The 20,902-nt window shown below is 46.5% G+C and overlaps 1 long non-coding RNA gene across 5 annotated transcripts in view; it reads left to right on the top strand.

Annotated features, from left to right (window-relative positions):
• Positions 1–540: 540 nt before the first annotated feature.
• LOC125613223 overlaps positions 541–20,902 on the top strand; it is a 192,490-nt gene continuing 172,128 nt past the window's right edge. For all 5 annotated transcript variants that reach the window (XR_007343728.1, XR_007343727.1, XR_007343726.1 and 2 more), the window contains exon 1: positions 541–901. This is a non-coding gene — a long non-coding RNA (uncharacterized LOC125613223). The remainder of the gene's footprint in view (positions 902–20,902) is intronic.

Raw genomic sequence — 20,902 nt, 5'->3', positions numbered from 1 at the left:
GAATGTCTACAGCAATCCCTTGGTAACACATTACAGCGTTTCACAAGCCTCCCAGCCAGGAAGCTGTTCTTAATGTTTAACCTTAATCCCTCCCGCTGTAATTTAAGGCCCTTTTCTCTTGTTGAGTGCAAATGGAGAACAGCTGCTCACCATCATCGTCTGACATCAGCGATTTCTCAAGATGACCCTGTGAGACAGGCCAGGGTCATTAGACCCAATTTGGTGCTCAACAAATACGTATTTATTCCTGCATGTGCGGACCACAGACTGGTTTGCTGGGCACAACGAAGAGCTGCAAGTTTATTAGGGCATCACTTCAGATACGCGTCTCCTGTACATGCTCTGGACCTGAGTGCAAAGACCCTGCCTGTTGGACGGGCTTTGAGAAGGTTCTCCTAGGGTTCTCCATAGCAGAAGCTGCTGTGCAGACAGGAATAATTTTTGTGGAGGTGGCTGAGACTTTAGACTTTAGGCAATGAATCTGTGGTGACATCCAGCTGAAGTGCTTTGGCCCTTCCTTGGACATGGGGATAGCTTTGTTCTTGGGATTTCTTTTCAATCAGTAAGACTGGGGATGCTCCATGAGGGCATGCGGGTTCTCCATGAGGGGCCAAGTGGAGGGCAAGGGGAAGCATCATGAAGTTTTCGTGACCACAGGGAGACTCTCGGGGCCTTCTGTTCTCTCTGAAAGGAGGCAGGGATGAAATATAATCTGGCAATTAACCACCCCGTCATCACTCAGAACAACAGTATCAACAACAAGACCAGGGACAACAAAGCCCAAGGGCTGCTGGGTGAATGGGCCTTCCTCAGGTCAAATCTTATCTGACTCTTTCTCCCTCCTGTGCTTTATCTTGGTCTACATTTAGAGAAATCCGGGCCATGATGTTTGGAAGAACAGGTGAGCCAGTGGGGGGTGGATTTCAGAGGCCTGGGCCAATGTTTTCCAATCCTACTCCGATCTAACCTTTGACAGAGTCTTTACCTCTCTCTGAGCTTGTGGCTTCTGGTTTCAGAGCCGCCCCCCGCCCCCACCCTATGTTGCTGTCGCCAGAGGGGAAGGGTGATGACAGTGCCTCGGCTTTCAGGGCCCAACCTGTACCTGGGTCCTGCCTTCCTGCTTCTCTTCCTCCAGGAGGCTACGTTCTAATCCATAAACCTTCTCCTCCGGGCTTAGGGTCGGGCTGTTCCTGATGTTTATCAGAGGCTGGGATCAAAGCTGTCCAGGTCATAAATCTCTCCCTGTGGCTGTCAGGCCCCAGGGCAGCTGAAGAGGGTTGGTTTGCTCCACTCCACCCACTCCCATCTCTGCCAAGAAGCTGTCCTCTCAGGAGCCATGGTAGGGCCAGTCCAGTCCTGGGAGCTGCTTCTGAGGCTCAGAGAGGATTTTTGTGGTAGGGGAGAGAACATGGAGCCTGTGCCCAGGAAGGTGAGGGAAGGCTAGGCGGTGCGGCCATGGTCCCTCTGTGTGTGTGACAGGTATTGCGAGCCTTCTCCTGTGTGGCTGTGAAATGCCTCATGGGTGGATGGGAGCAGGCAGGGGAGACCAACCTGGAGCCTCAAGCACCCTCCGGAGTCCTTGAACCCCATCCCTCATTTCATAGGAGAAACTGAGAGGTTAAAGGGCTTTGCTCACAGCCCCGAATTGAGAGTCGACTAGGAAAGTCTTCTAAACCTCAGTCCCCAGCACAGCAGCCAGGCCCTGGGAATCATCCAGTGGTCATTGAAACTGGAGAAGGTCCCAAGCCTTAGAGGATCCCCCTCAGCCTTCTCTAGTGTCCATGCGACCAGTGGATGTTTACAGCGGCCTCAGACTATGTGACTGATACTCACAAGAAAGTCAAGGCTGGTGGAGAAAATGAGGTGCAACCAGAGGATTTCCGAACAGCTGGCTGGGGAGCTGGTGCACTGTCTGTCCAGGCAGGACCTTGGGGAGGTGGCTGGAGGCAGCAGGCAGGAGACCTTGGAGCTCTACTGCCTCAGGACTCACGGAAGCTTTGGGGCTGAGCTTTAAGGTTTCCAGGATGGGGTGGAGCGAACATTTAGGCAAATTCTCACCATCTTCTCTCTGCTTCAGGGCTTCCCTCAGAATCAAAAGTGAAAGTGAAGGAAGGGGCTATAGAAAAACCTCAGCTTAACCCTTTCACTGACAAGGAGGAATCAAGCCCAGAGAGGGAAGGGACTGAGTAGGGAGTGGTAGATCTTAGTTGGGATCCGGGGTACTTGAGGCTGAGCTGGTTCTTAGAAGGAATGCATGCAAGCATTATCTACCAATAGACTACACTTGTGCTTAAATAAAACACATAAAAATATATGGCCACAATTTGAGAACAATGCCCCACAGATAAAAGTAGCCTTAATCCCCTCTAAAATGATCAACCCCTATTCTTAACCCCCAGCAGCTCCCCAGGTTTTTTAAAGGCAGCTCAAATTTTGTTCATTTTGCATCTATGTGGGTAGAGAAGAGGCCGAAAATATAAGTGAGGAAGACATGGGATTTGGAGTCACTAGGACTTGGGCTCCAGGACTTAGGCCCTTACTAGCTGATGACCTTGAACAGATTACCTACCAGCTTTGTCATTTATAGACGTGCAGATGTAATGATACCAGCTTTTTAGTGTAGTGCTGGGGACATAGTAGGTGCTCAATAAATGTTCACTTTAGTGACACCTTCAGATTCTTAGTTCAAGTCACGTTCAAAATGACCTCATTGCTAAAGGGAGGCAGAATCATGGAGGACCCTCCCATCTTGGATAGGATATGGGTGAGTAGGGTCTATTTTAAATCTGGAGACAAATCATCCCCCAGGTGAAGTGAGGATTAGAGGACTGAGTTGGGTTTTCCAGAATAACATTTATCTCAGTTTTCAGGAAATGAGAGTTTCAGATGTTGCCAGCAGGTTGGTGGCTTTTGGGGCCTTTGTTCCATTAGGCTAGGGTTGATCCTGGTTTGGGTTTTAAGGTTTAATTATGTGCTGAATTGTATTATATGTTAAAGTCCTAATCCTACCCTCAGTACCTTAGACTGTGGAGATAGGATATTGGAAATAGGATCCTTATTTTATATTTTAATGGTACAGGGTATTAAACTCAAGGGTGCCTAACCACTGAGCAACACCCTCAGCACTTTAAAAATTTTAAATTTTGAAACAGGGTCTTACTAGGTTGCTTATAGCTTTACTAAGCTGCTGAGGCTGACTTCAAACCTGTAATCCTCCTGCCTGGGCCTCCAGAGCTGCTGGGATTATAGGCGTATGCCACCACACCCAACAGATAGGGTCTTTAAATAGATCTTTATGATGCACTGAAGTCATTAAGGTGGGTCCTGATGCAATATAACAGGTATCTTTGTAAGAAGAGGCACTTAGGACACAGACACACACAGAAGACACAGGGAAAAGGTGAACATCTAACAAGTCAAAGAAAGGGGCTCAGAAGAAGCCAGCCAACCGGACTGTCATTTAAGCCATCTAACTTGTCATATTTGTTATAGCAGCTATAGCCAACTAATACAAGCTCCATTTATTCTTCCTTCTGCGACCTTGGGTGAAGCAGCCTGTCTGCCTTTCCCCGGCTCCTGGGCTCCTGGAGCTCTGGAGGGAAAGGGACACTGGGTCAGTGTCCCTTTTCACGTTTGTGTACATGAAAAGCAATTTTTTGGGGAAGCCTGGTAAAGATTTAGGTCCCATGAGCACCTAGTTATGTCTGCGCGAGGGGCTGGGGAGATTCTGCTGGTGAGTGGGTTAAGGCCCACCTTTCTATGCCTGGACACTCAGTTCCCCCAGGCTTTTGTTCTTGGGGGTTCATGCCCAGGGGGAGTAGGAAGGTGTTCTTCTCGGTCATGAGACACTGGCTTCTCCTAGCGCTCCTCATTCGTTCCCACCTTCCAGCTCTGCGGTGGCAGAGCCTCCCAGCCGCTGGGCCTCTCCGAGCGAAGCCGACCTGGCTGGTCCAGGGGCGAGGGAGTGCAGGCCAGTGCGCAGGCGCCAGGTGGTTGCCTGTCAGGATGGGCGTGATGGGCGTGGGGAAGTTATGAAGTCTTGGGTGTCTCGCTCCTGTCGGCTTCCAGGGTGACACATGCACAAAGGTACCTTTTATAGGTGGGAAATTATAGGTGCTGCTACTTCAAAGGCCTTGGCAGCCAGAGCGCTTCTTTGAAAGATGACAGTATTATTAATGGTGATTTATTGCTGGGGCCATTTTGACAACAGAAATAACCAGTTTCCCCACCTTCTTGGCTTTCTTCCCCCATACCTGGCTTTTTTTTTTTTTCCCCCTTGTCCTCTACCTTAGTTTTTAGCTGCGGTGGGGGGTTATCGGCCTCCCTGCATAAGGAGGCTGAGGCGTCTGTTTAACACACACAGTGAGGTATCTGGCTTATTAACTTGTCATCATGTGTCATAAAGTTTAGCGAAATGCTGGTGGATTATAATCCTAAACAGGGCAATTACCCTGTTATTAAAGCCGCTTTCTCTTTCTTTTCTTCCTCTCTTCCCCTTCCTTCACTCCACCTTCCTTTCCTTTCTTTTCTTTTCTCTCTTCCTTTTCCCTCCCTCTCCTCTTCCCTCCCTCCCTCCCTTCCTCTTTCACCTTCCTTTGTTTTTTTCTTCCTTCCCTCCCCCCCTCCCTCTCTCTCTATCTCTTGCTCTCCACCCCTGACCTCTTTCCTGATTGGCTTTGTTCTTATCTCTGTCCACTTTCTTGCTTGCATTGACCCCAGAATAAACTTGGCCTTGAAAGGACAGAGCTCTAGGGGCAAGAGGCGGTCAGGAGCTGGCCACCTTGCTGCAGCCAGAGCCATGGAGGAGGTGCACTGTCCCAGCCAAGGCAGTGCAGGGAGGAACAGTGAACAGCGGGGGGACAGGATGGCTTCTGCTGCCAGGCAGAGAGGCTGGAGCCCAGAGCCAAAGCTAACAGAGGTTTGTTTAGCCTGTCCGACTTTGCCGTGGGCTGAGGTTCTCCTCCAGGATATCTCCCTGTGCCTTTTACTTGGTCACTTATGGGTCTGGAACTGGGGGTGGAAAGAGAGTGAGGTGGTGGGGGACGTGGAACATGACAAATTGCCTGATATGAGTTTGAATCCTGGCTTCCACTGACTTCCTGCCATTCCTCTGTCTGAGACTTGTTTTCTCAGTCTGTAAAATTGGGATGATCACTCTTGTACGATTGCACACAGTTTCAAGGAGGATCCAATTGGATTTTGGGTAGGAAAGAGGATGACCAGTGGTAATTCGCTGTGCAAATCTGAGGGTCCACTGTGATTTTACTATGCCACCGCAGGGATTTGTTTCCTGTCAACTAACCCTCAGCTCTTGCTGCTCCAAAGGAGCATAAGTTATTTGCTCGTAGTGACATTTTGGCCAATGATGGACTATGTGTATGAAGATGGTCCCCCAGAGCTATACTGCCTGATGACGTCATAGCCAGCTTGGTTTGTATAGGTACACCCCTGATGTTCACACAATGATGAAATCGTTGCTCAAAATGGGTGCCCCCTTGCAGTAAGTGACTCATGACTGCAAACAGGAATTCATTGTCTGTTTCTTTCTCTACTCCTGGGAGGTTGTGATGACCTTGATTAATAAATCTACCTGGGAGGTAGCATTTGGCTCAGGCGCTGAACAATGGCAATTTTTAGGAGCATTCATGATAAACACTTGTTATGTGCACTGTGCTGGCTTAAGAATACAAAACTGAATAGGCTGAAATTGAAATAATTGAATCACAGCCTGCCAGATCTTAAAAGGATCTTAGAGACCATCTAGTTGAATTGTCCCATTCTATAGCTTTGTTAATTAGTCTCAAAGAAATAGATTTAATTTATCTGATATCTTCCTAAAAGACACCAGATAAATTATAGGCAGAGCTGGGACAAAAATCCCCCAGCTCAGACTTCCTAGACCCTAGATGCTCTTCTCTTCCTTGTAAGGAACGTCCTCATCAGTTAGCTCTCAGGAGAGTACCTGCTGGCAGTCATTTACACTTCAGTATGAAGTAAACATTTAGTTCTCCCAGGTGTTGTTTCTTTCCTCCCCCAAGTGCTGAACCCAAGGCCTCATGCTGGGCAAGCACTCTGCCACTGAGCTGCTTCCCCAGCCCTCAGGTGTATTTGGTTTTGAAGCTTCATCCCCAGTTATAAGCAGCTGGACCTTGTTTCCTGTCAGTGAAATTTCTCCCACTGGTTAGAAGAGAGGCAATGCAGGGACTCATGATTTCCACCCCCTAAATTTATGCCACTTGCCTCCTCTGTTGGGCAATAAGGGCTGGGCCCTGCTTCCTGAATTAACTGACCTGGACCAAGACCGACATGTCCACAGTTCAGATGGTGTTTGTCAGGGAGCTGTCAGGGAGCAAGGTTGGGTGGATGGATGGAGTCAGATTGGTTTAAAAATGGAAAACCAGCCGACAGGTTTAAAAATGGAAAGCAGTCAGACAGAGTGAAGGTGGTTCCTAAACAAAACGCTGCCCCTTCTGTTTGTTTTCTGGTTGCTTTCCTCATATTTGGGGAACACTGGAAAGCAGACTGGTATTGAGAACTGTCAATTCCAAGTGCTGGGAGCAGAGAGAGTTTGTGAGCCCCTACTGCACTCTGTGCAGGGTGGTGGGGAAAAGAGACACCATTCCCACCTTGTGGTGCTCAAGTGTAGAGTCGGGGCAACAGACAAGGAGGGGAAGGGACTTTCTGGTCTCCCCTGCTTTTGCTCATTGAGAGAACCACCAAGCTCTTTCTGTAGGTCACTTTGAACATTGGTAGAACACACCGAGATTTAACTACAAATGTATTGATGGGACTTGTTGGCTGGACGTGCAGAGAGGGAACAGAATTTAGTAACAAGGTTTTGAGGTTGGAGTGGATGCAGATGTGTGACCCTCAGAGGAACAGGACACTTCTGAGTCAAGGCTTGCTGGCTGCGAGGAGGTAAGGCACCCATGTACAAATGTCCTGCTGACTTTGGAGACTTAGAAGAAGGAGCTTGGAGCCTGAGATAAGGTGAGGACAGAGATGAACCTGTGGGGCCTTAGTCTAGAGGAGAGAGGTACTTCCTGAAGCCAAGAGAGAATCCTTGACCACCTGGATAGGAGAGTTGCAACACTGTTCCTCTCAGCTGGGCAAGCACAGCCTGGGCTGGGGTGGCGGGTGGCATTCTACTCTCCATTTGGTCCCTCTTCCAGTGATCATTTGAAACTTTGCTGAGGTGTCTGGCTGTTCCATGGATTCCGGAAGGCAGAGAGGAATGGAGGATAAGGAAGGTCTAAGTCAGGGCTGTTACCCTGCTCCTCCCCCAATGCCACAAGGGACCTATGAATTTGTGGGCTGACTCCTCTGGTGGCTTTGCCAGGTCAAGGTACAGGTCAAGATTTGCCTTTGTCTTCTGAAGTTCAAAGGAGAAGACCTTTGGCTTCCCATCTTTACTGGCAATTTCAGATGGTGCCACAATATATGTCATTAACCAACTGTGTGATTTGTTCAAGTCACTTCATCTCATTGTGATGCATCTGAAAAACAGAGCTGGACATTTTGCCCTGCTGACCTTTTTTGGATTGTTGTGGAATAATAACACATGAGATGATGGATAGCAGACATTTGGTAAACTTTACAGTAATATGCAACAGTTCATTCCCAGGATAATAACTCTGAATCTGTCATTTGGAACACTGACCCCCTTTCTCTAAGGAACCTCCAGGGGCAAACTGCTTCTGACCCCGGGCTTCCCAGGAAGGACCAGATTCCTGGCTTATGGGAGTGGGGTAGCCCCCTCTTCCAAGAATAAGGATGTGAAGGAGAATCCTCTGCTCTAAGGGGGTGCTTCTGGGAGCCACCCACACCCGCTTCCATCTGAGGAGGGTGCCCACTGCCAGTCTGTCTGGAGGTGCCTTGCCTTGCCCCAGGGCCCGCCCCATCTCAGCAGGGCCTTTGAGATAACAAACCCGAAAGGCAGCTGTCTGGCTGTAGTTCTGACAGGTGTCTCAACCAGAGCCTCAAGATAAGGGAGATGGTGAGCTTATCCCTCCCTCCTTGGATTGATAATTGAGCAATAACAGCTCTGTAATTGCTAAATAAAACCTCTTGCCCCACCACGATAGATTTATGGCTGAACCACCTTATCTGGACTGAGGGTGTTCGTGAGTATACATGGGTGTGTATAGGATGGGAGGGGAGAGAAGGCAATTTTGCAAAATTTCCAGGGCTGTGTAGTAAATTCCTGTCCTTCTTCCCTTCCCTGAAGTACAGTCATGTGTCCCTCAATGACCTGACATGTTCTGAGAACTGAGTCATTAGCGATTTTGCTGTGTGAACATCAGAGTGTGTGTACCCAGATGTAGGTGATAGAGGTCAGCCACTCTGCGGGGCCCCTCAAGAGACACTGTAAATGTGAGATGCGTGAAGCTGCTGTGGGTGTAACAGGGCATAGTCTTTTGCAGCAAACTTAATAACAGTTAAAAAGTAGTTTAGTAAATACATAACTCAGAAACAGCTTTTTATTATGGTGCATAATTTTAAGTGCTATGCATTTATATGACTGGCAGTGCAGTAGGTTTTTTTTTATGCCAGCTTCACCACAAACACATGAGGGATGTATGTTGAGCTAGGATGTCACAATGGCTATGATGTCACTAAGCCATAGAAATTTTATATTTTTATTATAAGCACTGTCATATATGCTAACCATCATTGACTGCAACATTGTTATGCGGTGCATGGATGTGTTATATTGAAGCTCTTTCTAGATCTGCCAGAACTTATACATGCATGGATTTTTTTTCTAGAACCAACCATGGTGGACTTGCCTCATGAAATATATGCCTATTATAATGACAATAATGATGAAAACTGTGACCTGAACAAGGGACTACGTGTGTGTGTATGTGTGTGTATGTATGTATATGTGTGTATGTGTGTGTGTGTGTGTGTGTGTGTATATATATATATATAAACATTTTATTTATCTATCTATTTAATATACCAGAGATTGAACCCAGGGGCACTTTATCACAGAGCCACATCCCTAACCTCTTTTTTTATTTTTATTTTTTTTTCAGTTTTTTAAATTAATTTTTTATACATGACAGCAGAATGCATTATAATGCATATTACACATGTACAGCACACTTTTTCATATCTCTGGTTGTATACAAAGTATATTCACACCAGTTTGTGTCTTTATACATGTACTTTGGATAATGATGTCCTGGTTGAGTTGCTTAGGGAGGCCTCACTAAATTGCTGATGCTGGCTTTGAACTTGCAACCTTCCTGCCTCAGTCTCTCTAAGCCAGTGAGATTATAGGCATGCAGTTTGATTTAATCCAGTTTGATTTAATCCAGTCAATATTTAACAAAGTGCCTATTCTTTTTAAAAATTCTTTTTGGATAAACATGACAGTACAGTGTATTTTGACATATTATGCATACATGGAGTATGACTTATTCTAATTAGGATCCCATTCTTGCAGGTGAACATGATGTGGAGGTTCACTGGTGGTGTATTCATATATATATGAACATAGGAAAATTACATGCTTATTCTTGCTTGGGGCTAGAAAAGCTATGGTTATTTTTTGTGGGGGGTGGAGGGGAGCATGGAGAATATATAAATAGGGGTAACATAGGTTTTTTTTTTTTTTTTTTCTTGTTTGAGGGGCCAGATTGTGCCCAGCTGGCTGGATGCGAGTGGGGTGGGTGCGAGGGGTTGGATCAGTGGTGGTTCATGGTCCACATGTAGCTTCATGACCTAGCTGGGTCCCTGCTCTGTTGCTCACCATCTCTAAGGCCTTGGCTTGGGTTCTTGTGAATAAGATATATTCCATGCTTGTATAATTTATCAAAATGGACTCTACTGTCATGTATAACTAAGAAGAACCAATAATAAAAAAAAAAAATGCGGGAATGAATACTCCCTAGCTCCCAAGGTTGATGTGAAGGTTAAATGACTTGGTGGATGGGGTTACTTGGCACCGTGCTGGGTCAGTTGCTCAGCTGATAGCATCGCCAACCTGGTGATGGAGAGGAAGGACTGGGACCTACTGACAGGGCCAGGCTGGAGAGGACCAAGAGCCAAGCGGCTGTCACAGAATCAGGACTGTGTGTAGGCTGGCTTATCATTCTTTTTCAATTTTGTAAATTTTAATATTGGTAGGTACTACATCCAAGTGATTTAAAGGTAAAAAGGCAAAAAGGGATATTATTTTTCTTTTCTTTATGGAAAAGGAAGGAGAAAAATTGCTCCCACACCTGTCCCCTGTCACATTTCCTCTTCTCAGAAGCAACTGCTTGTCATTGGTTTCCAAGGTATTCTTTCTGGGGTGATCTAGGCATGTACCAGGACATGGTGATGATGATAGAAATAGCCAATACTCACTTAGACTTGACACGAGCCCAGCACTGTTTTAAGTACTTCACATATTAATTCATCCTATCCTCATAACAATGGCTTCGAAGGTCAGTGCCATTATCCGTCATAACTTCTTGATTTTCGTTTTCCATATTTTTATCCATATATAATAGTTGTACATAACAGTGGGATTTGTTGTTATATATTTGTACATGCACACAATATAACACTATAATTTGTCTAATGTTATAATTTCTTAGAACATATAACATGTAATTCTAAGATTTTTGCTCCATGTTTTTTTTTTTTAATTTAAACATTTATTTACATCATCGCAACCCTAACACATGAGAAAAAATAAACCCTTAAGCAAAAATAGTAATAAGGGAAAAATTATCTGTGGTCATTTTGGGGGACCCATAAAGGAAGAGGGCTGTGAAGGATGGGAAAGAATATAGGTTTAGTATCTGGCATTTATGGATTGCACAAAGATACATCCATATTTTACTCCACTTCCTCTACAGTGTAGCAGGGCGAGGTAGGTATTGCTGTTTCCATTTTTTTTAGATGAGAATAGTAGATCAGAAGAACTAAATCCCAAGCTGCTGTAAACCCTCTTGGGTCTGCTGACTCAGCCTGGCACTTTTGCTGTGCCCAGCCCATGTGAACTGAGTGAAGGAGCCACTGTCTGATAGTAGAGGCCAGCATCTTTGCTCCTGGAGGCTGGTGGAGTAAAGGGAAACTTATGCAGAGTGCTGGGGGTGGGGGTGACAGCACAGTTCTTCCTACCATGACAATTGTGGCCACCTGCTGCCTTCAGAAGAGCCTGGCCCAAGCTGAGGGGCATCTTGACCACACCAGTGTGCTGGCATACTTTTCTCTTTTGGAAAGGACCAAACAGAGGAAGGAAGCTGCGTTTGTTTGAGCACCTACTATGTGCTAGTTCTAGAAATTTCTTATCAGTTTTAGTGGATAGGAGAGTCATTGTCTTAGAATCTGAAAACTTGAGAGCAGGAAGGGACGTTAATACTCATCTGATCTAACCTTTTACTTATAAGAAAGTGACTTGCCCATTATCAAGAATATAAACAACAGTGATTATTGTCGAGGATATGGGGGAAAAGGTACACTCATATATGCTGGTGGGACTGCAATTGGTGCGACCACTATGGAAAGCAGTATGGAGATTCTGCAGAAAACTTGGAATGGAACCACAGTTTGGCCTAGCTATCCCACTCCTCAGTTTATCCCCCAAAGAGTTAAAATCAGCATATTACAGTGATGCAGCCACATCAGTATTTATAGCAGGTCAATTCACAATAGCTAAACTATGGCCCAACCTAGGTGCCTTTCAACAGATGAATGGATAAAGAAAATGTGGTACATATATACAATGGAATATTACTCAGCCTTAAAGAAGAATGAAATTACGGCATTTGCAGGTAAATGGATGGAGCTAGAGGGAGAGCAAGGAGAAAGATTACCTCTAGAAAGGGAATAGGGGTGGGAGGGAAAAGGAGGGAGAAGGGGAATAACATGGATGGTGAAAGGAGACCCTCATCATTATACCAAATACATATTTGAAGATGTAAATTTGGTGTCAACATATCTTATATATAATCAGAGATATGATAAATTGTGATATAAAGGTGTATTAAGAATTGTAATGCAAAAATAAATAAATAAAAAAAATGAATGGGTGGAGTTAGAGAATATCATGCTAAGTGAAACAAGCCAACCCCAAAGAACTAAATGCTGAATGTTTTTTCTGATAAGCAGATACTGATCCATAATGGGGGTGGGGGATGGGGAAGAATGGAGGAACTTGGATTGTGCAGAGAGAAGTGAGGATAGAGGGGAGGGTGTGTGGAGGGGAGAAGGATGATGGAATGAGTTGGACATTATTACCCTATGTGCATGTATGATTACACAACCAGTGTGACTCTGTAAGGTGTACAGCCAAAGGAATGAGAAGTTATGCTCCATTTGTATACAGTGTGTCAAAATGCATTCTGCTGTCATGTATAACTGATTAGGACAGAAAAAGAAAGTGACTTGCCCAAAGTCCCGGAGTATTCTAATTTTCTTCCTTACTAAGAAAGAAATTATTGTATAATAATCCTCCTTTGCTTCTACCAACAGCAGAATGTCAGTGTGCACACACAGTTTCCACACAGAGGCCATGGGGCCAGTCTCCCAATTTTATGCCCACCCTTGGGGAACTGGAGAGGGCAGCTTCTCCAGCACCCATTTCCCCTTAGTTCTCAGGTGTATAATCTCCTGCATCTTTTGGGAGCAGGTGATGTTCAGAGAGGACCTGGGGTCAGACAGGCCAGGAGCCCGACTTTGGCTCTGCCATTTACCAACTGCTAGTGGGAAAGGAAAGGCCGCAAGCCAACCCCTTACGTTTCCCAGCCTCCATAAAGGATTAATAGTTTATTGTCAGTAAAAGAGCTTTGCAGACTGGCGGCCATTATTCATACGAGCTCATGGATGAACAAAGGAGATCTTGTTGGTTGTGCAGGGGAAAAATCCAACGTTTTGAGGGGTCACGAGGTGCCATGAATGAGCCAGACTCTGGCCTGAAGAAGGGAGTTTGGGAAAGAAACAGCCTATTTTAAATTAGAGACACAGTTTGGACTTTGAGAACAGACTGCTTGGTGAATGAAGTGGAGAGCAAGCTGCTTGTGGATGAAGAGAAGCAAAAGTTCAGCTTTTGGTGAGCCAGAGACAAGGGCTCCTAGTGAACAGTGACGATGAAGTTGGCAGCTAATGTACAAGAATGCTAAATTTTTTTTTCTTATTTTTTAAATTTTTTTTTTTGTTGATAGGCCTTTATTTTATTTATTTATATGTGGTGCTGAGAATGGAACCCAGTGCCTCACACATGCCAGGCAAGTGTGCTACCACTGAGCCCTAGCCCCAGCCCTAAGAACGCCAATTTATGATGTGTTGCCCACTATTCCCCGTGCTTCAGAGATACCAGCTCCGCCATTCCTGCAACAGGCCCACGGAGGATTCCCACTTTGTAGATGCAGACACTGAACCACAGAATGGTTAAGGCACTTGCCCCAGGTCACATGCTGGTTAGTGGAGGAGCCAGGATCTGAGTCCAAGCCTTGTGTTACCCTGGACTGAACATGCCTGGGACCAGGTCGGTAGTGCTGGAGACAAAGAGCTCCCTAGACAGATGGAATTCAAAGACACAAATGTCATATCCGTTTGTCGTTGTCTATTTAGAGGCAACTTGCAGGGAGTGAGTATTTTGTCTTATGCTCGAGGAGGCTGGCCAGAAAGCATTTTGATTTGTGACAACTGGGGGTGGGGGAGTGGAGGGGTAGGGAAGAAAGCGGGGAGGTGACTGTGTTCAGGCTGTTATTTCTCCAGAGGCTCAGGGAGCTGGTCAGTGGGAGGGAGGTGCCTGCTTTTCAGCGAGGCTACTGACCCACATCATGATGACCATTGGCCTTGCCTGAGGAGCTGAGATTGCTAAGTTTCCCCTCTGGGTTCAGATGAGTCACGGGGCCAAAATGAAGCCCTACTATGGGTGTAATTTGAGTTCACTTGGAAGTCATAGCCAGCCTTTACCTTCTCCTTCCTTTCTCCTCTCCACCCTGTTTCCCACCAGACACAGCCTGATAGGAGCAGTGAGAGAAGGGAAGGGTGGAATGAATCAAATGGTACCTTTTTTTTTTTTTTTTTTTTGGTACTGGAGATGAACCCAAGGCCTCACACATACTAACCAAGTGCTCTACCACTGACATACAACCCCAGCCCCTTTTATTTTTATTTGAGATAGGGTCTCAAAGACCTAGACTGGTCTTGAACTTGTGATTTTCCTGCCTCAGCATCCCCAGTAGCTGGGATTACAGGCATGTACCACCAAGCTGGTACTTTCTTGTTGGTACCAAGTGACAGGGTACTTTCTTGAAAGCATAATCAGCTTTCCATCACTATAGTAAACACCTGAGATAATCACTTTATGAAGAAAAAAGGTTTGTTTTGTCTCAGTTTTGGAGTTTTCGGCCCATAATTGGATGATTTCTTGCTTTGGGGCCTGTGATCACGCAGTACATCGTGGTGGTGTGGTTGGAGTGTGTGGTGGAGCAAAACCTCTCACCTCATGACTGGGAAGTGGAAGAGAGAGGGAGAGACCAGGCTCTCACAGTCCCCTTTGAGGGCAATCCCCCAGTCACTTAAAGACCACCCACTGGGCCTCACATCTTAAAGGATTCTTCCACCTCCCAATAGCAACAAGCCGGGACCAAGTCTTTAACACTTGGGCCTTTGGAAACATTCCAGGTTGAAACTATAGCAAGAGGGATGGTGGTTACCCTTGGGTCTCAGAGAAGTTTGTTTTCTTTTCGGACAGGGACGCACTAAGTTGCCCAGGCTGGCTTTGAACTTGTGATCCTCCTGCCTCAGTCCAGAGGAGCTGGGATTACAGGCAGGTACCACTGTACCTGGCTAACTGTGGAGACGTTGGGAAGGAATTCTGTGTTCTTTCTGTTGCACTGTCAGGGTGGGGAGAATAGAATTGCCAGTATCCTAGAGCCTGTGCTTCTTGCCTCCATAGGAATCTGCTCTGGAGGGGGCTGGCCAGCAGATGAGTGGTCCTGATGTTGGGGTCAGGCAGAGATGCTCCAAGTGTGTAAGCCCATGAGAATTTCCTGGTAGGCACAGCAAAATGGAGTCCTGAAAGCTTCCCCCGTCCTTCTGATGCGTCTTAGTAAAGATGGTGGTCTCCTCCATCAACCTCCTCAGGCTGATTGGGGGTAATGTACCCAAGAGGCTGCACTACAGGGAAGGTAGCAGAGTGGAAGGTGCTGGAAGCATCCTGGTTGACTGACTGGAGGGATGCCCTAGCATTGCAAAGCCAGTGGAGTGGGTGTGTGTTCTAGGAGTGGATTAGCTGTTTAACCACAGTGTGTGCTATGCCGGGTGCCAGGGACTGAGGTCACTGCTATGCATTCCCATCCCTGCACTCCAAGGGCTCAAGGTGCTACTCAGGAGACAGCAGGTCAATGGATAAGTCACCTTCCTGTCGCCAAGGGCCGGGCTCCAGACCCAGGAAGGATGGTGGGGGCTGGTGGAGGAACTGCAGAGGAACTGCCCCGGTCCTGCATGGCAGAAACCTCCCAGACCCGTCCCTACACAAAGAGCTCTGCTTGTTCCTCACTCTATGCTTGTGTGTGGGTATGTCCACACACACCCACAAACACACCCACATGCACACACACATACTAGTAAGACTTAAGCACTTTATGAGTTGATGTATATTATTTAAAAAATGTATTTTGGAAATTTTCAAAAACACAAAATTAGAGGGGAGAGCACAGAGCCTAGTGGATTCCCGTGTATCCATCTCCCAGCATCTATGATTATCAACATTTTACCAATTTTGTTTTATCCATTGCCTCAGTGCACTATTACAACCACTCATGATTTTCTGTGTTTTGCCAGTGCTCTTAGAATGCCTTGTCTCATTCCCTCCTTACAGTAATCCTGTTGAGCTACTGTGAATGGTTATGATTATCCTCATTTTATTAAGAGAAAACTTAAGTTTCAGAGAGATTAAGGAACTTTTCCAAGGTCACACAGGAAGTGGATGGCAGAGCTCAACAACCCAGGCCTTTCACTGCCTAATCAGGTACCTTCTCACTGGATCATTCCAATCGTGTTTTCAAATACAGTCAGGGTGTATGTGGGTCTGTCCCCTCCAGACCTTGAGCACAGATGATTTAGGGGTCTCTGGGACTCTTGGCTCAGGCTGGACCTTTCTTTAACCCCTTTGTGTGTCCTGCCCTGCTGCCCCACTGATCAGAGGGGTGGGGGCAGAGCCCAGCAAGGGCAGCTCTCCCAGGCTTTTCCTCGGTGGCTTTCTTGGATTGTGGCTGCAGGATGTTTATAAAACTCTGAATCAATTTGAGGCACAGAGATTTTCAATCAGGGAAGCAGATTGCGCTGATAGGGTCAAAAGGCCTGTCGCCAGCGAGGATCGCAGCATCTGACATATTAATTTGAGCTGTCAGAACCAATATGTGTAACAGAGGTGTGGAGCCACAGGCCCTGTTTCTGGAAAAAAAAAAGGGGTGGGGTGGGGTGGGGGAAGCGTGGGAAAAGGAAAAAATAAAGAGGGGGAGGAATCCCACCTTAAAGGAACTAAGTTTCACAGATTCCCATAAACCAGCATGTGGCCAGGGCACCCTCTGCAACTTGGGAGAGGAGAGGGAGCAGGTTGGGGAGGCAGGAGGGGTGGCAGGGCTGGAGCCTTCACAGGGAGGCTGGGTGGCCCTCAGGGAAGCTTTACCAGCTTTACTCACCCTCTGCCTGTTTCCTTCCTGGCACCCTTTGACTCCCAGAGCCTTCATGCTGGCAAAGAAGGTGGCTCTGGGCTCTGGCAGGAAGTACATGTTATTGAGAACTTTGATGCGTAGCACGTGAACGTCTGCGCTGCAGTCAGGCTTCTGGGAGGAAATCAACGTGGAGCCAGCCTCCGCCGAGGGTCACAGACACACCATGCTTAGTGCCCTTGGCACCTCTCTTCTGCCCTCCCCCTCCCATCTCCCCAGTTCCTTTCAGATGGCTTTGGACAATTCTGCCGTCCCCTCCCGACCTTGAGACCTCCTAATTTCCTTTGCCGGCGGCAGATGCTGATGTTCTTTGCTGGCGAGAGGTCAGGACAGGCCACAGTGGTGAGGGTGCTGGGTGTGCAGCCTGCCCTCGCTCAGCCTGCACTCTCCACCTTGTGAGGTTGCACATGGGGTGCAGGGCGGGTCCAGGAAAGCTCCGTGGTACCCATGCTTCTTAGGCGAAATGATCACGAAAATGCACAGACACACATCCCATTGTGGCCAAGACGTATCTGGGGCTCAGGGAATCCTGGTTCTGCTCCTGGGAACCCCTGGCTGCTCGGGGGCCCAAGACTGAGTTTGTTCTCTCTGTCATGTAAAGGAACACAGTCCCCATCCAGTGGAACAAGACTCATGCTTATAAAAGTAGGCCAGCTTTGAGGGAGATACGATCCTGTTTAAAGGTGGCAATGTCCTCAGATGGACACAGCAAGTGGAGACACCAAAGCCTTGAAAGTTGCTGGGGTCCCTGGTGGGAATGGGAGGCATTCAGACTCCTTTTGGTGTGAATCTGAGCCTGTGGCCTCCCAGACTAGCCTCTTCAGTGCCTGCCTGACCTTTTACCTGGAGGATGGAGGTTTGTCTAGGCACTAGAGCTGGAGGGCTCCCTTGGGGACATAGAAGTGAACCCCATAGCTTGGTTCCTACACTGGTCTCCCCTCTCACAATCTGTCCCCTTATTTATCAATTTTTGGAGATTTTTTTTTTTAACCAATGAAATCTGTCAATCATACCTCAGTTAAGCTAAAAAAAAAATTGATAATGAAGAAAGAGCTAAAGACAGGGAATTGACAGGTCACAGAGTGCTAGAGCCAAGATTTGAACCCGAGCTTTCTGATGGTCCAAGTGGTGGTCTTAACCACTACACTCCATTGCCTTCCAGAAAGATGGGAAATCATCATGATGTAATGTGAAGTGAATAAGGAAGAATGTAAAAATATATCTCTATGAATCTATGGTGATATTTATAGATGCATAGAAAAATATGGAAGAAAGTATACCACAATGTGTATTGGGGTTACCCCTGGAATGTTTGAAACAAAAATCAATCAGAACCCTTGAGTCCCCTTATTCCTGGTTCTCTTGAGGCCATTGAGAACCTATAGCAGGCATTGTGTCTCTCTATGTGACCAAGAAGGGCATTTTCTAGTTTGTAAAATCCCTGTAGTCTGATTCTTGAGTGGGGGCAAATGTCACTTGGGGAGCTTGGAAATGTCCATCTCTAAGGAGAAGGGGGATGTGTCATTGCTATAGTTTGGATCTTTAATGTCCCCCAAAGCCCATGTGTTCAAGGTTTGGTCTCCAGGGTGGTGCTGTGGGAGGTGGTAGAATCTTAAGCTGAAGGACATAGTGAGAGGCTTTTGGGTTATCAGGGGGCATGTTGTTGAAGGGGAACAGGCTAACCCAACCCCTTCCTCTTTTTTTTTTTTCTTTTGTTTCCTGGCCATGAGGGGAGTGGCTTTTGTCTGCAACCAGCTTGTACCCTGACATGCTGTCTCACCACAGGTCTCACCCTCATGGGGGCCAACCAGTCCTGGTTTGGCATCTACAAAATGGTGAGCCAAAATAAACTTTTTTTGTTTATAAGTTGACTGTCTCAGGTATTTGTTACAGGGATGGAAAGCTGACAAACACAGTTATTCTGACTCATTTCATGGTTTCCTTATCCTTTCCGTGAGTACAGTACAAGGATGGCATGGTGGGCAAGAGTGCCACTCTGAGCTGTGTGTGACCGTGGACATGTTACTCAACCTTTTCGTGCCTTGATTTATTCATCTCTGAAGTGGGAGAGAGTTATAGCACTGACCTCACAGGGTTTCATAAGGTAAAATGAGTCAACACAATTAAGACGCCAGGCATACGAAGTACTCAACCCATGTTAGTTATTCTTCTGTGGGAAAGCCTGGAAGAGTCATCGGCTCCGGGTAGTTGTGTAAGTTACGAGAATTTAAGGGAGGGCCTCCTTCCCCAGGTGCAGTGAGGATCGCAGCCAAGCACAGGCTTTGCCTCCTTCACATGCGTTTCTTCCCCATCCAATTTACCTTGGCACAAAGGGATAATTCATGGGAATGTTCACATCCTGGTCCTTGACATAAATCTTCCTTCCTAGGGCTCGTGGTGACAGCTCCCCAGGTCTCCTAGACTTTCTTCTCTGAGTTTCCCATTCATGTTGTCCTCGCAGAGAAAGACCTTGGTGTGCCTGCCTTTCTCTGAAGCCATCCTTTTTGGGATGAGGGTGGGCAGGGGCAAGGAGTGGGGTGCCTGAAGAAGGAGGAGGTGGGAGAAAGATCATCTGGGGTCAGAATATGACCTTGAGATCCAGGCTTGCACAGTAGAATTACAGAGTAGCTATGCTCCGCCCGACAGGGCTGCCCCATGCCTCTGGGGAAGGCAGGGAAGGCTGTCTCCTTCATAGGTCTAGAATGAAACTGGCCCTGGTCCCGGGGAGGAAGGGAGTGATTATGTGTGAAGCTCATTTTTTGGTTTGATTTTTTTTTTCTCTCAAGTACCACCTTCTCTTCCTTTTACCAAATAAGTCCACGCTGCTTAGCCATTTGCATCCATTCCCAGCCCTCGTAATCTATCAGATGAGCTTGTGCAAACAACTGTTTCTTTGGGATTCTATCCGAAGCTCAGGTTCTCAGTTGGGATCCCCAGGAATGGGACAATGATTCTATTTCCTTCCCAAATGTTTAGACTTTGGGTCACAAGACTCAGGGAAAAAGAAACAAGCCTCTAGGAAATGTTCTTCAATTCAGAATGGAAGCGAAGTTTTCTCATTCACTTATTGCATTCATTTAGCTATTCATTCATTTGAGAAATTATTATTATTGTACTGGGGATTGAACCCAGTGCTTTATCACGGAACTACATCTCCAACCCTTTTTAATTTTTGAGTCAGGTCTCATTAAGTTGCCCTGGTTGGCTTTGAACTTGCAATCTTCCTGCCTCAGCGTCCCAAGTAACTGGGATCAGAGGCATGAGCTACAGTGTCTGGCTTTATTGATTCTTTTAAATGTTGCGCTTCAAACTTGTTTTTTAAACAGCAGAACTCCTGTGTATGTAATAGGTCTTAGTGAAACCCAATAGATATGTGTTGGAACTGATGTTCATAGAGTTTCAGTGACTGGTCTACAGCACCCACTCTAGCAATTGGGGTGCTGGCTAGTACCCAGATATTTTCATTTCTAACCCTTGGGTCAAATATGTCCTAGTTATTGGGTGCCTTTATAGTGAAGTAGAGGAGGTTCTAAATTTACAAATCAGTTCTGTTCCAAAAGTGCATTTCAAAGTCAGTTGTCTAGAACTTGGAAAATATTTTCTTATAGAAACAGAGGTGCCGATGGTGGCTAGCTTCGCAGACCAGCCTACCAAGGCCCATTTAATCCACAGCGTACTGGAATTATGGAACTAATGGTTCTCTATCAGCTTTGCTTTACTAACAGGACTGCATAACGGGTGTCTTTAGTACTGACAAGATGGTAACCTCACCTGCGGGGAATTCAACTGCCTGCCAGCCCTACCCTTGGGAAACACAGGAACTGGAAAGTGAGCAAAAGTGGCCTTTGCATACGGAGAAGAGGTATCTCCAATTTTTCTTGATCTCAATACAGCGTAAACTTCACGAAGGAAGGGGCCTTCTTTTTTGTTTTTTGTTTCCTGCTGTATCCCCAGCACATAGTGGCACGTAGTAGGTGCTTGATAAATAGTTCTTACGTGGACCAAAGTGTGAACCTCTGCTGGCTTTGTCAAGGAAGGGACCCTCTGGCTTAGAATGTAGTTACAATTATGTAGCATGTAGTTCTAGCAGGTCTGCTTGTTTTGTTTCCAGGCCTGTTGTATTTAGAAATAACGCATTAAGGCTGAGGTAGACAGATGACACTGACAGCAGGGAGAGGTGACCAGCATCGGGGAGGAGGCAGAAAAACTCTGAAGGG

This window comes from Marmota marmota, unplaced genomic scaffold (assembly GCF_001458135.2).
Source record: "Marmota marmota marmota unplaced genomic scaffold, marMar, whole genome shotgun sequence".
NCBI lineage: Eukaryota > Metazoa > Chordata > Mammalia > Rodentia > Sciuridae > Marmota > Marmota marmota.
Note: the sequence above shows the minus strand (reverse complement) of the source record. Positions and strands in the feature narration are given on the sequence as shown.